Below are 16,435 nucleotides of genomic sequence, written 5' to 3'. Positions count from 1 at the left end.
GTGTCTAAAGTATAAAGTGATCATGTATGTATACATAAAATAACAAAAAAAAAAATGAGTAGTATCCGAGAAAATTGGTTTCATTTTAACAATTACGAATTTTATAAATAAAATTAATTTCAATTAATTTTACTTACGTACAATTTTATTGATAAATTTAATAAAAAATATGTATATAAATACAAAAAAATATACCTATATTCGAGATAAAAACTAACTCATACCAATAATTATTAAAAAATAATAATTAAATTATACATAACAAAATAAACTTGTAAACGTGTGTAAACAACGTGATATATTAAACGTCCATGCGACAGTCGACTTTCAATAGTAAAATAATTTCTTTTCGTAATGCATTTAAATACATAGAATACAACTCATTTTGTATAGAACACGTCATATTCTGCGCACTTCGGTAGCGGCGTAGAAAGGATTTCAATTTCCAAATAAAGGTGCACGCTCTAAACGGACAAACATCTCCTCTTGGCCGTCCGCCAACACTTCGTAAGTTATTCGAGGGCCAACAATTACTGCTGGGGCTAACCAACAATAAGCCCACATATTGATAGTTAATTGTGATATAGTTACGACAATATTATAAGAACGTCGAACAAAGACGTTTGTAACAGTAACAAAAACATTCGTATATTTATAAGCAATCAATGCCGGTCGTAATTGTGTAATCCATTGTGATATAACGCTCGTGTTAATTTTTCTCGTAAATTATATTTCATTAACACGAACGGGACTAATATATTATTTATAATATATGAACAATGAAAAACTAACACGCTTGTATGAAATTCACGTTTTTATATAATTTGGAAGCATCGAGCAAGTGCTTCATCGTTTGATTTCTGTTGTCTAACAAGTCACAAGACGTATGTCACGGTCACAGTCCGTGGTTCGTAATAATATATTGTGTCCATGTCGCAGTTTTCTCTCGTGTAACGTAGTAAACATTGTACATACTTATTATTATTAACAGATGTTTATTACGCTGATAACTATATTACGCATCAGCTTACATCTAGATTTATTATTTACAAACAAATATATGTGATATATATATTATAGACAGATAAATAAATTGAATTTTATTGTACCTAACTATAAAAATTTCTTTATTCTTAGTGTAAGGTGTTATGTAAATATAATATATTATTTGATATGGTAATATAAAGAGAAATGTACTGTAAAAATATTGTAACACAACTCATACTTACTGTTATAGGATATTATTGGGTTAAACAAAGACGTGGACAATTTATAAAGCATTTTCCAGCTGTGTTACTGAAAGTTGTCATGCTTTGTTGCCGTTGTCTTCGAATCATTTATATTAATTAAGTGAAAGTGCGTCTCGTGAGCGATTGTATTGAATTTGTGTCAATATTGTTTCGTTTGTCAAAAGTTGATTCATCTTGAGACCAATAACGTCCGCGGACATTACATCGTAATGTGAACCGTTATGTTAAGCCTGTTTTACATCGAACGCAGTGTGAGGCAATAGTCGATAAATATTCTTAGTGGAAAAATATACCTTAGCTGAGGAAATATTTATCGATTATACGTATATTTAGCTTAATCTTAGAAGAGTTAAAGCTGTTTTTTGAATTATGGAATAAAAAGCTATTTAGAATTAAGAATCGAATGGCGTTATTTTAAAACGCAGTGCATTGAACATCGTGTGTAACAGACTTAATAAAGCAGGCATGTGTACCGTAAGAGGTACGGCCAAAATAACTGTATCTAAATGGAGTCGAGAAAAAACTTTAATGCCAGCTATTAGGTAGAACGTGAATCTCATTAGCATCTAAAGAAATCATATGATAATGATTATATAAAGTCGTAAAGACTTAGAACGTATTGCTTACTTTGTTTTATAAAATCAAATATATAAAAAACAAGATTTCATTACGTCAAAGCCAAAATCATTTCGATTATATTGTTCTCTTTGACAACATAATAAATTGGCAACACAATAAGAGACTGAGAGTGATAAAGTTTATTGAAATGTCAATAAATAAGCAACAGCTGATATAATCGAAAGGAAATAATAAAACGACTGAGACATTAAAATTATACGTCGATAAAAACGGATTGCAACCACAAAACGAAATTATGAACATCAAAAACAAAGTTTACCTTTTAGCACAATGGTAGGGACGTAGTTAATATTCAAAACAATATTAACAAGAGATCCGCACTTAACAATATCCACAGAATATTTACTCCAAATCGAAAGGTTCATTAAATGCACATGTGACGAGAGATGGCAGTGATTTTTATAGTAGTATACCGTCTAGCACACGACCGGCTCGTATCGGGTTTACACGCGAACAAAACACAAAAACAACACAACGCGGTCGGCGCTCGGCTTGTCAACAAACAAAGAGGGCTCGGTAGGAGCGACTGCGCAGGCGCAACGACGCCGCACGCACACAGGCACACGCGTGTGAATGAACACACATACCCGTGGCTGGATACAACCAACGAAATGCAAATATTTTGAACAAATAACTTACACTCGCTGCGATTCATCTTATGATAATATCGTGGAGACATCTTGAAAAACCTAAGACTTCTTAATTTTAATCTAAAACGAGTCTGAATTATTGTCGTGATGGCGTGTTAATAACAGCACGCGAAGAAAATATATTAAATCTTTTTAACGCCGAAATCTTATGAGCGACAGTTGTAAAGAAAAAAAAATACATTAAGGCACGCAACATTTAATTTGACATACATCGAAAAATGTATTTTGTGTGCAAGATGTCAGTAAATGCGCACTAACAGTATTATCAGCGTCATACAAACATCAAAACAATGACATCCGTTATCAATACGTTATCGGACGCTATTCGAACTAATCGTCCGACTTATTATAAATTCATGTCACTTCCCAGTCTCGTGAAATGTCAACCTTTCGTGTTTGAAATGTAGGCGCGTGCAACGACCAATTAGCCGTGAACCTGAAACGCTTACAAAAAATCAGATTAGTGACGTGCGCGGGCGATCGATGAGACTAGAAGAACAGCTGTTTACGATATTTTATGATGAAAACATAAAAAAATATATTGTTTCAAAAAAAATAATATTTTATAGATTTACGACATTTCATATCGGTATAAAAATAAATCGATTTATTATAGATATTTATGTTTACTAATTTTATAATTTGATTTAATCAAATTAAAGTGCGTACTTATTTATCGGAGAACTGTTTTGAATGGTAAAAATTTACAAAGTGCTTCATAAGCTTACTTACACCTACATCCTATTAACATAGATTATTATGATTCCAACTACCATTCTATTTAACCTCGTTTTAATCTTTCTAGTTCGTTTATTACGCAGATAGCTATATTTTTTATTATTATTTGTTTGTTTAGGACTTCACAGTCACAGTTAGTCTTTTACAGCCATTCAACTCTCAAAAAAAGTTTATGTATAAAGTGTTGTTTATTTTTGTAATAAATTTAAAAGTTTAAAATACTTTTTATCCTTTGATATCGAATGTGGTGGCTTTGAAAAAAGCAAAAGAATTCGGAACAATCTAACAATTCAAACCAAACATTAAGATTTTTCTACTTTTAATGTTGCCAGTGGAAATAAAATAACTAAAACAAATCAAAAGAAGTACAATTTGTCAAAACTAATTCTATTAGAAGCGCTAGTAGAAGCTAAAAGTTAAACACACACACGTGCTTAACGGTTAAATAATGTTTGATGACTACTTTTTTGTGATAGAGTTGTGGTTCTTAATTATCTCTACCGTATTATTGTACTCAGTATAAATTAAAAAATGTATATTTAGAAAAAATATATAATAGGCATAATTTTGTATTCGGTGAGTAAAAATTTATTGAATATGGAATTTTATTTATTAATTCATAAAAATGTTACATCACAATTAAAGAGAAGTTTATTTCAAGGTAAATTACAACAACAGATTTGCTTCTACGTTCCGTTATACCGAATTAAAAAAAAACAAATATCAAACTCTTTAGTGATTTCAATCGTTTATGTTACAACCTTTTTTTTAAATAATTTCAATGGTTGTTTGGAAGAAAATGCTTTTATCAATTACATATCTCCCTTTTCATCGAGTCTTAGTAAATAAAAGAGTGATGAGAACCTCTCCATTGTACGGATTACAAAGAAAATTGAATTATCTGTCATAAACAACTTATTTTGTTGATTATTTTATTTTATTCTACATTTTTACTTCGCTTATTACGCAATTCGTTTTAATTATTTTAATTGAATTTCAAAAAGTAAAGTCTTTAAATGCCAGCAGTCAAAGAATTCCAGTTAAAACTTTGGTAATATTAAAAAAAAATACACACTTTATATCGTCATTGAAAAAAAAAACAACTTCATTAAACTCATTAAATATATCTTTTAAGAATTTATTACAAAATTAGTTGCAAATGATATCCCATGTTCCAATTGATCGACATAACAAAACTATACCTATTTAAATTACGTAATAAAAAAAGGTTAAAAATTTAAAGCTGTGTAATGTCGACCACTGCTTACGAGTGATACAATTTTTAAAAATCAAAGTCGTTGACAGCGTGTATAATTATATCTGTCACTTTATATCAAGGTCACACACCTTGAGCTAAGTAGTTGATACCTCACTTGAAACAAAATGTTTGATTTTCTAAACTGTAGATAAAACAAGTTTTTATGTAACTTGAACTGTATAGTTTAAATGTTTTTCAATCACAGTTTGTCGGTAGTAATATTATATTCAACAATCTTTGCATGTTAAACAGACAGATTAAAATTCTTTAATTGTTGGTTAATATTAATATTTATTTACATAGTAATAATTCTATTCTAAATAATATTATTATAATTTTAATAATATTAAAATATAATTGTCATTTAAGATATACTTTATATTAAATGATAATTTAATAAAGTCTTTAATTATGTTTCATTATGATAAATATATTCAACTTTTGAATGTTTGTAAATATAAATTAATAAAAAGCGACAATGGCAATTTTAACAATGAACTCTCAATATTTCTAAACACGTTTAACATCGTTATAAAATCAATCCATTGCCAATTTCCGCACGTACACATTAAAAAAAACTGTTTAAGAAACCGCGCACAAATAAACGATATCAATGGCTTTATAACCGACCTTCCGATCGGGCAATACTCCTTACGATAGATTGAATTAGCATATCCAATGTCCACCCACATTAAGTTAAATAAATATTTTAATTAACACAAGCAAATAATATGAATTTTTTACTGACTATTAATAAAACAGTTCTTAAACCTCCGTGGAAGATTTCTAATTAATTTTAAAGCAGAGGCCTATTTTTTTTTTAATTTCAACTCCCTTTTCGAGTCTAAGGTTGTAAAAAAAAATGCTCAAACTAAATAAATAATCCATAAATATTGTATCGATTAAGTGGTTTTTACTTGTTGACTTAGACTTAAAAACAAGACCATCGTTTTTAATTATGTAAAAACATCATCCGACGTCATATAATATACAGCGATAGTGTTGAATTTGTTTTAAAACGCTACTTTACGTTATCCGTAATACAACCTTGAATTTATCATTGGTTTCAATTTACTTGCGCCGCAATGAAATATGGATAAATACGAGTGTTGTAGCAAAATGTGCGGCGTATACAGAAAACCTTGGAATTAATAAGGAACCGTGTTTATTGGATCGGTCGGAAAACGTGAGGAGATATATCAATAATTTTTATAAACACGAAAACGTATCAGACGAAAACATTTATACGGATTTGGATATTTAAAATCACTGGTAGCTATAAAGATATCATAACAGACTATAAAAAAGACTTATTTCACTAACCTTCGATTCATATACAATTAAAAAGTAATATTTAAACGACAAAAATCTTTAAAACTCTGTACAGTGAGTAACAATATCTCTTAGACTACTTCAATACATTAATGTAACAAAAATGAAATATCGATAAAGCATTATAATTGTGATAAAAATAATAAGTACAATAGAAATAGTATTTTAATATCATAGACATAAAACTGATATTGCTAATGATATATTTTATAAATAAAATATATTATTCCATAACATAACGTTTAAAATCAATGTATTCATTGTAAATTGTTCTTCTCTAATTAATATTAAAGTGAATTCTTGTTTCAATAGCGTCGGACTGAATCCGAAAGCTTCTTATTGACCATTGTATTCGATAGTCACAAAAACTTAAGAGAAATAAATTATATTACTATATAGAGAACAAAAAATAATCAAAGCGAATATATCTGAAAAGATATTATGACGTATAAATTTAAAAACAAAACATCGCTTTGATTGTTCTATGTAAGATAAACTAAAATGATTTGTTGTTTGAATAATCATGTGATTATAAAAATTCAGAAATTATTTGTACAAAAAGTTTATATATGTATTTTTAAATATTAATTAACTGCAGTGTGTAATAACAGCGTTACCTATTTCAAGGCATTATGAAACTTTTTATAATTATGTATTTTTTATCTGTCACAAAGTGTTCAATATTGTTTTTGAATTTAATTGAGATGGTTCATTTGATTTGACATAATTTATCTTAAAATATGTATAACTAGTGTAGTGACCAGACAATAATCTCTTTAAAACATACATACTCCGATATAACTTATTTTTCATATATTTTCACACTTAAACAGAAATGGAACCTTATTGTTTCTTAAATAGTTTTTACTTTTGTGCCTAGCAAAAGCTTACACAGTGTATTCTAGAACGACATCGAAGAAACATGTTGATGTTCAAAATTTATACCTACTATTTTGCTGGGTCTTCTTTATCCCTAAACCCATGGAATGACAAATGTAGATGCGCACAAAGGAGTTTTTATTCTTAATTATATTAATTATTAAATCACACATCATAAGAAATGTCATGATATAATAAATAACAATAATTACCGCCTCCGTCCGTAATATACTTTTTATTACGAGATCTGAGTATTACCTGATGGAGGTAATCACTTCCAATGAAAGTTCACATTTATGAGACCGTTGCCTCTGTTACTTTATGTTTCATATGTCTGGAAAGGGATTTCTTTTTGGTATAATAAATATTTTACAGACTTATCCGTCTTAAAATTAAGATGTAGCTTGTAGTTAATGACAGAAAGCGCTCTAGTGAGTTCAATATATCGTAAAGACGAAATAACAAAGATGTTACAGATATATTGTTTTGTAAATTGAGATCTAAGACATTCGCTAGTATTAATTTAAATGAAACTAATATTTTTCGTATTACTACGGGTATTTTATTATTTTAAAAACTACATACTCGCGACGTTTCGGTTACTTTACAGCAACCATGATCACGGGCATCTCGTCTGCCGAAAAATATTAGTTGCTTTGTATATTTATAACGTTTTTATCACGAAAACTTGATATATTTCTTCAAAATCGATATAAAACAATGGCCGTTACTAATATGTCACAACTGTCACCTGTCACCTGTCAAGTGAAAAGTCCGAGTAAGGGCATGACAAATGTCCATTAGAAATAAATGGGATGTTTTCACTATAATCACTATTAGATCGATCGCTGACGTCAAACAGTCAGTACTCCAATAACGACCAGTCGCTTGGTTCCTTGAAGTAAACAAAATTTGATACCATTTATAGTAATTTTTTTTTTATATTTATTAACCCGCTGTTGCCTACGACTTTGCCCGTATATTAAACTACCTTCGAAATACATGATATTCTCATTACGAAATTTCGGACCATTGCTCGAATATTCCTTAATCAAATCCTGACTTAGTGACAGTAGAAAATAAAGCAGATGATAAATTTTCGCTTAAAAAATTACAAAAATCGGCCTTTAATGAGTAACAAACTTGACGGGAATTGAGTCTCCCTTCTTTTAAAGTCGGTTAAAAAGGTTAAGTTACTCCTTACGACACTACCTACCTGCGTGTGAAATATCCGTCAAAATGCACCAGATGTTCAGGAGATTAGCCGTAACAATCAGACATACCAACATTTTTAATATTGCAGTTTTGTTGCGAGTATCGTATAACAACAATATAATTTTATATGCATTCAGTAAAAAGCGGCTAAATTGAACATACAATCAGGCACTTCTATTATATTTCTGGTTTAAATTGAAAATCAACAGATAAAATAACATAAAATATTTGATGAGGTTTTTAAATTAAACGAAAATATTTCAATTTATTACAGTTTATATAATTATTTGATAGCTGTATATCATCAAAGAGCAAAGTAATATCAATCGGTCAGGACCTAGTCAACTGTTAATGAAATCTTTACGATTTCGAATAAAAAGTTTTATATCATACGTTATAACAGAGTGGTTTATTTAAATAAACAAAAAGATATCATCGACTAATGTTAAATGAAAATAAAGTCTAAACCAAACATATTTCACGGATAGAGTTGTAAGCTAAGCTAACCTTCTTTGTATAGCGGCGGCGCAAATCCGTTGCAAAAACAAGGAACAATAAAACAAGTTTCGGAGTTGAAACCCACGACGCGACGATTCGAAAGAGCGCGTGGCGCGGCGACCGCGAGCGAGCCTTGAGCCCGACTGGCGAGTTGGGGCAGGCGAGAGTGCATACGAAGATGTGGTCCATCGATTGAACAGCGTCTACTGTACCTGAACCCAGAGTTCTTTCCCCCTGAAAAACATTGCCAGACAAATGCATCTTTGTCTGCAACTTTCAAACGCTCAGGCGAGTAATGAATCATCGTCTCGACGGAATTTCGAGTAACAATTCAAGTGAGACCCTTGAATATTGCAAAAAAGGTCGTAATTAATTAAACAATTGCCGCATCCGATGTGTGTGGGCGAGTGTTCATGAAGACAAAGCGGTGTCAACGTACCCTGGATCGGATATGCATGTATCAATACTGATCAGCATGAATTAAATAGGTCCTTCGGGTGTACGGGACTTTCGATTTAATGGTTTGGAAACGTAATACGCTCTAGAGGCGATTATAGATTGTCTTATATAATGTATTATGCACGCGAAACGATGCTCTTTGTAAAGGGTTGGTAATTGGTTTTCAGCTGGTTAGTAGTTACGTGCAGTAGCAATATTTTATTTCTTTCCATTCCGCTTTGTGCTCTAAGGAAGAACTAGATACTACTTGTATGCGTCTTCATCAATTAAAACCTTTACATTTCCTCTAATTTACTGTTGTAGAAACTTTTCTACGCATATCAATATTTTACACCTAAAATTAATTAAACCAGACTGATTTAATTACATAACATTTACCTATTGGTAAATTTTAATCACGGATTTGGTCCTATTGGACCAAAGCCGTGATTAAAATTTCCATAATATTATGCTTTTGCTTAATTGAATATGAGTTAAAATATAAAACCTTTTTGAAACTGCTTATATAAAGTCATTGTCAGGAAATATTATAATTAAAAAAAAAAACTGAAAGGTCTTCGTGACTTTCGATATACAAAACTATTTTTAGCTAAAGAATGTAAGGTAAGGAAATTAAAACAGAAATTACTCTTACAGCCTTGGCTGTTCTCTTCAAGCATATGGGTCCCTGACATGGATATATAATGTCGATATTGGTATCACAGTACTATTAATACAAGTGTTATGTTACTTCTCACTGAGCGTACGATGAATGGTTGTCATTCATAAGAACCTGTACTATGTGTCAATTTTTACCAGGCGGCTGTTTTGTTTCGACTACCTCCAAATTTTTTGACATTATTTGTTTGCTAGTATTTTCAATTATTAATTTGGTTAGGGTTTTGATGCTCAGTCGACATAAATGTAATCATATAAGAATAATTTTGTAGACTATTTCTCTGGAACGTTTTCAAGCTTCTTGTAAACGCTATGAAACTTCAAAGTTGATGTTACTTAGAGATCTGAGTTTATTTATGCTCCGTTTATAGCGTATATTCCGACACTGGCAAAAAAAAAAAACAAACCTAAACTTCCCTTTGAACTAAAAGCACGAATTTTATGAAACAGTTATGCCATTTGGACAACTGTATGGCAAAACTGAAATTCGTATTTTTTTTTAAGGTATAATATAAAATAATTACTATTTTGTGATTATATATGTCAGTATATGATGAAAAGGATTTCCCAACGAAAAAGTTTAGTGTATCCGTCAATTTATCTGTTAGAGATATATTCAGTCTTTCATTGTTCTGACATATAAATTCCTCCAAGCCTACATTTGTTCGCTTTTTATGTTACTTTAGGGCAACCAATACTCCTCTGCTGATTTTTTTTACTGTGGAAACGACATTTTGGATTACTTTGTATGTAATCTAAATGTACCTATATAAAAGTAACGTCCCGCTGCTGGGACAAGCGTACGTTACAAACACGAAAAGGATTTGGAGAATGACCAACCGAAATTGTTTTTTCTCAATCGGCTTTATGTATTGATAAAATAAGACAAACAAAAATAAATTACTATCATATATATTTATGATATATGTACATATAATCAAATTTATTACAGCATATAAATAAAAGCGTTTAATATTCAAAGGACAGGATCCTCCTTGATACAGATATAAGTTAAAGATTTTCCCAACGAGTTTTTAACTAAATTCGAAATATTTTCAATCACACCACTTTAGCATGGAAATTGCTTTGTGGACGGAAGCCTTATAACGAATTTCAAACTTCACTTCATCAACTTGAGCAATGTTAAATTAGAGAACCTCATAGCTATTTACCGGCCAGTGTTAGTTGTCTACGATAAGACGATTTAGTTTTCAGAATGATTTATATTCAATAGAAAATGCTATCACATGAAAAAAAAAAAAACAAACTAAACAGCAAGATATAATAATAATTACTAGCTCTATATAATCAAGGTCTCTATAATACCAGACAATTAGGTACAGAGCGATCGATAGAGCTGCAATTTAACAATTCATAAACATCGCTTGTAACATATCTTTGTTGCTGACGTTTTAAAAAATATATATTATTGAACGTTTAGAATTTTTCCATAAAAAAACATTGCCTGTAGGTAGTTTGTATGAAAATGTTCTGAATTGGTTTATAGGAAAAATATTAAAATAGACTGAATTATATTGTTAATTATAATAAAAATGGTAAAATAAAATATAATGAGAAATATTTAAGTATAAAATTATATATCGATAGTGTTATATGTATAATGTATATACATATATTCTTAATATAATTAACACAAGATGTATGTGTTTGGAAGATGATTTTAATTGCCATTTAGAATATTGTTTTCAAAACATAATAAATAACGATTGCAATAAACATAACCCACGATCTTAGTCATCTGTAATATGAACCGCGTCATTTCTTTGTCATGAATTTATAGACACCATGCTCTGCGTGTGTTTCCGTAATAGGTTCTTTTAAATTTTTTATTTGAAAAAATGAAGGACTCGAAAGAAGTAGGAGAAATAAATAAGTTACACGTATTATAAGTTGTTAAAAGCGTTGAACAGATATTTACTGGAAATCTTTTCGCGCGCCATCGCCAACTCACACATCTATATTGGACTTCATAAACAATTATATTTTCATGTGTCACATCACTAAATCCTGTTTAATTAATTCCACATAATACATCACTAGTTAATCCTATACACAGTAATCATAATAATATTGGCCATTCCACTGTGAGCAGCTGCAGTCATACGGCGCTCATTCAATCATCTCGTCATTACTAGACGTGATGAATGTTTTATTAGTTAACTGGTTATATTTCGAATCAAATACAGATTATAATAAAATCGTTACTGTACATTGAGTTGTATACGTTAAGCCGGCTATACACGTAAGGTTACTTAGAACATGCCATATACATAGCCTTGTGTGGCTAGCATTAAAAATCATATGATCCAATTAATAATATATTATATAATATAGTAAATAAGCCACATTCAATACTAATAGGTTTGCTATTACCTGTTCTAAGGCAAACAGAACTCAATTATGGAACTATTCAAAAACCATTAGGCTTCATACGTCTTACTAAAGGTCTCATTAGAATACCGCAGTATTGTTCACATCATTAGCTACGTTGTAACCAAATATTTATGGTAAACTAAGGGTTTCAATCAAAAACAACACATTCTCACTTTGTTTTAACTTAAAAGAGTTGAGCGAACAAAGTTAAATAATTATTATGAATTAAATTTTTTAATTTCATTCAAGTGTACATTGTCTGAAAAGTTCGACATTCCGGGAGTCGACTTTGTTATCATTCGATATAATATCGCCGGCCAGACAACAAAGGAATTCAACAAGTAGACGCCTGTAACAGGGAAGTCGGTGGGGAGCTCCCTTCCTGGGACCGTTTTGAGGGAAGTCTGCGGCTGGCAATTATTTTTGAGTGGTTACTGGATAATCACCCTTTTGTTATATAAATTTGTTCGTGTAATGTGATAGTACTGGCTACCTGAGCTCGCGTTCATTATTAAGACACACCCAACAAGAGTTGGGAATGAATAGAGAATACATAAAAATATATGTTCCGTTTTAAACGTGTCGTTGTACGTTGTTATGTTAAACGTTGTTTAAACTATTTCTAGAGACTAAATAAGGATGTCAGGATGTCTGACTATTTCCGAGTATCATCGCTGAGATCTTTGTTTTACGTCACGAGAACATTTCTTACTTCTCAACAACACGTTCTGTTTGAAAATAATGTTAACTTGTATGGAAAATTATATAATTTAATTATGAATATAAAATTATCACAATCAAATTATTTATTTATAACTTTCAGATCAACTTGACCGTTTATAAACTTATAAAATTCTTATTAAAAAAAAAATCAGAACATTTAAATAATGAAATCGTTTTTTAAAAATCGAATAATTATAGATTGCTCGGAATAAATTTTAACCATGAATAAGACAAAAACTGCCTAATAACAATGAATTTGAATTTCGATTACAATAATTCGCTTTATGAAAAGCAAATTTTAATTGGAAAGCCGTACTGAGCTCAAACAAAAGCCGAGCTTCCGATATCAAGACCAGTGGTACTGCAGCTTGTTTTGATTCGTTTTAAATTAGCAACTTGCCCTCGGGTTTATTAATAGAAATAACCTTATTCAAACACAGAAAGTATCGAATAATAAATTTCGAATTAATATATGTATATATGAAATTGCTAAAAAAAAAATTGTGTATTTTTTTCTAACAATGGAATGCTACTCTAAAAAGGCAATTCGCACGGTTAAAGGACTGTAGAACGTTAAAAATTACGTCCTCAGAAGATAAAAAATATATTTATATATACATTGGCAATGATATATTTATATATATATTTATATATCATTATATGAAAAATATGTGTGAAATAAATAATATTGGACAGAGAATAATACCATTGAAACAACTGTGAATACACGTTAAACGTCATGAAGGAAAAAAGACGAGACATATAAAAGCGCCCCGTAAAAACATGAAACTATTAATTGTAGCGTAGTATAAATCTTGCATGAGCTTTAGAATGTTTTTGTTTATCATTCTAAGCTTTATTTATGTCCGGATGGCGTGGATATGACCTGTGACCTGTGACCTAGTTCAGACTAGGACGTGACACGAGTTGACCCCCCAGCCTAGGTCGACGCCGCCCGCATCTCCAACGTTACAGCTTTCACTAAAAATCTCAACCAAACAATCGTAATATCAAAATCTTGTTACCGTTATAAACTAATTAAACGCTGTTTCGTTTGCCTGACTAGTCTTATAGTTTGAATAAAAATATGGAACTCATTTGAAGTTTAAATAACTTACATTAATTATATCCTTTAGAGAACTACTAAAATATCGGTTGGACAGAGGATTATTTTTCTGCCAAATAAAAAACATAGTATTGATTTTATAATTATAAAAAAATATATATTATTATTTATGAATAGCTTAAAATTTCTACGATTCTAATTCGGTTAGCTCAAACGCGCATCGGATAATATCACTGTGCCCTACATCTGTGTTAAGAACCAGCTATTTCCAGTCCACTGCAACACTAACTAACTAACCTGGGTTCTGTCTCGTGATTGGCCGCGGAGGAGGATCCAGCAATCTTAGTAATTGACGGACGATAAATCCCGACTTATTAAAGAGCTTCTATAAGATCGTCGACCCTAACTCGACAATGCATTCTTATTTCATATAAAGTTACCTTGAATCCTATCATATTTTTTGTCTGTATCTCGTTATTATTTTCTCGCTTACTTATTATTTTTTTAATTAAAACTTTAAACTTAAATTCGAATTTTTCAGAAAAATGCCAGTCTGATGATGTCTAAGATTTGCGCGTGTATTGAATTAAATAAAACGAACATTTTCGGGTATACTAAGCGGTTTTTTTCATTAAAACTCCAGTTAAATCTAAGCATATATATTCACAAAAGGCTTTCGGACCCAACATTACAAACTAGATAAGACAGTATGACTAAGATCTCGATGACACGACAACAAATGATTCTGTAATAATATCAACTCGTAAGATTTGTACAAAACAGGTTAGAACCATAGATAGTAGGTATTCGCGAAGGTTACTAGACATAAAAAAAATGTTTGCCCTTTCAGTATTTAAATATTATTTAATTTTGATGTAGACTTCGGTACAATAAATTTTGACGTCATGTAACAATATGCCAATTAATTTTTATAAATCAAACCGTATTGTATATAGACTTTCGCAACCTCAAGAGTATTCATTGTTTCATTTATTTATACGTCATGAGAATTTGTTATTTGTAATGAAATTTTTATAAGTGTACCTGACTTGTGACATGTAAACAAAGCTTAGGTATGTTTCCAGTGCATTTTCAAAGAATTATTACGACTTACAACAAAAACAAAAGATAATTTTCGAGATCTATATTTACATAAGATTAGATTGATTCGGAAATAAAATAAAAATAAAGGAAATGGGCTCCTTTTTGGTTATCATGCAGTGTGTTCATATGGTGTGCCAAATCCATTTTTGAATTTCATTTAAAAAAAGGCGTAGCATTTTTTAATTCTAAGTAAAAACCTGGTATCAAGAATAATTATTTGTGAAAAATAAAAGGGATATTTTTAGATAAGTATACATGCTTACATTATATTTAGATTTAAAAAGAGATAAACAATTATATTAGAAACGCATGTGAAAATTATAGAGGTACGTTTGTTAACAATAGAGACGAATCAAACCTTTGTCGTTACTTAGCTGCGTCTATACAAACAACTATTAGAATATCGAACGACCTTTTGAATTCAAATATAAACGAAATCAGAACTAAAAGCTATGAAGATAGTGTACACAAATAACAACTACATTTATAGGAAATAAAATATATCGGTCAAGTTACGGTTTAATATATACACGGAATATTAGACACACTCATTACTACAGTATGCTACATGCGTTTGCGTCACACCGCCCTATAAATAACACGGGAATGATGCGATAAATGAGAGGTGGAACGTACGCCAACGAGCTGTACAATAAGACGAATTCCTCTGATATGTTTACAACATCGGACACGACACAGTAAGATATGTGATCTGATGCGAGGCTACGTCTCAACACTGTACACAAATTCCATAAAAAGATAATGTTGTCTGATGGAGGAACTTGTATTGTATATATGAATCGACCGTTACATAATGTATTCAGTGAGAGTTTCTAGACATAGAAATCAATATTAAGTTAATGAACGGTAGGTACAAACTTTTTTTTTTATAAAAAATCAAGGCAAAAAAACTAAATATAGATTTGTCGAGTTTCGTTGTTTGTTGCCAGAGCAGAAGTATTCCCGAAAGATTAATTACATGAACGACCGGGGAAGATGATATTTTTGTTACTTAATCAGACATAAACAACCTCCACACAAATTTGTTTGTATCACTTATATTAAAATACATCTAGGAAACGTTACGTTGCAATTTAAATACGACAAAAATTAAAAGGTCACGTTTCTTTATATATATTGTTTAAAAATAAACATCATGTGGGTCAATAGTACGAATAATAAATTGGTTATAAATAATTATTTCAACGAAATAAATTCGTTAAGTAAACAGTGTTATTTAAGAATTGCGACGCGTTTTTTTTTTATCGATAGCTTTGTTTACATCGGTTCAGTATGTTGTGTTTGTGTCCGTTATTATCAGACGCACGTGTGTGTAATGTTGACAAAACACTTGTAGCATCACGCAATGTGTCACGCGTTTTAATTTCCCGCTGATAAGACTTATCGTAAGATATATCGAAGTGTAGGTGATAATAATAATAATAGTACTTAAATTCGATCAAGTTCAAAATTCGAGTAACTTAAAAAATATATAATTAATAAATAAAATGCTTCCATTATAAAGTTGCATTATCTGTGTATTTATCCGCATTCGTGACGTCATAACCGCCCC

The 16,435-nt window shown here is 30.4% G+C and overlaps 1 protein-coding gene across 3 annotated transcripts in view; it reads right to left on the bottom strand.

Annotated features, from left to right (window-relative positions):
• LOC116770420 (protein yippee-like) overlaps positions 1–16,435 on the bottom strand; it is a 45,724-nt gene that overhangs the window by 20,782 nt on the left and 8,507 nt on the right. Inside the window, exon 1 of one of the 3 annotated variants that reach the window (XM_061527601.1) lies at positions 8,469–8,604. The exons of 1 other annotated variant lie outside the window; for it this stretch is intronic. The gene's annotated coding sequence lies outside the window, so the exon portion shown is untranslated. Of the gene's footprint in view, positions 1–2,148; positions 2,389–8,468; positions 8,605–16,435 lie in introns of those variants that run through there. One more of the 3 variants, XM_032661885.2, reaches the window with a different exon arrangement.

This window comes from Danaus plexippus, assembly GCF_018135715.1.
Source record: "Danaus plexippus chromosome 13 unlocalized genomic scaffold, MEX_DaPlex mxdp_15, whole genome shotgun sequence".
In the NCBI taxonomy this organism is placed as follows: domain Eukaryota; kingdom Metazoa; phylum Arthropoda; class Insecta; order Lepidoptera; family Nymphalidae; genus Danaus; species Danaus plexippus.
The sequence above is the reverse complement of the archived record's forward strand: the minus strand, read 5'-3'. Positions and strand labels throughout refer to the sequence as shown.